The following is a 229-nucleotide window of genomic DNA, read 5'->3' as shown; positions in this document are numbered from 1 at the left end:
ATTTCTTGCTGCTGCTGCATGCGCATGCAGCAGCAGCACCTAATCAAGGTGTATGTGCTGCTTCTCCAGCTCCTCTTACGGTGTACATACAGCTGCTGCTTCTGCCTCTCACTAAAACTGCAGCAGCAGCAGCAGCAGCAGCAGCAGCAGCAGCAGCAAGTGTTGCTACACAACATTGGCTTTATCCCAGTAGCACAGCAGCAGGCCATGACGAGAGCGAGAACAGCAG

This window comes from Eimeria mitis, genomic scaffold (genome assembly GCF_000499745.2).
Source record: "Eimeria mitis Houghton genomic scaffold, Emh_scaff148, whole genome shotgun sequence".
NCBI classification, from domain to species: Eukaryota; Apicomplexa; class Conoidasida; order Eucoccidiorida; family Eimeriidae; genus Eimeria; species Eimeria mitis.
Note: the sequence above shows the minus strand (reverse complement) of the source record.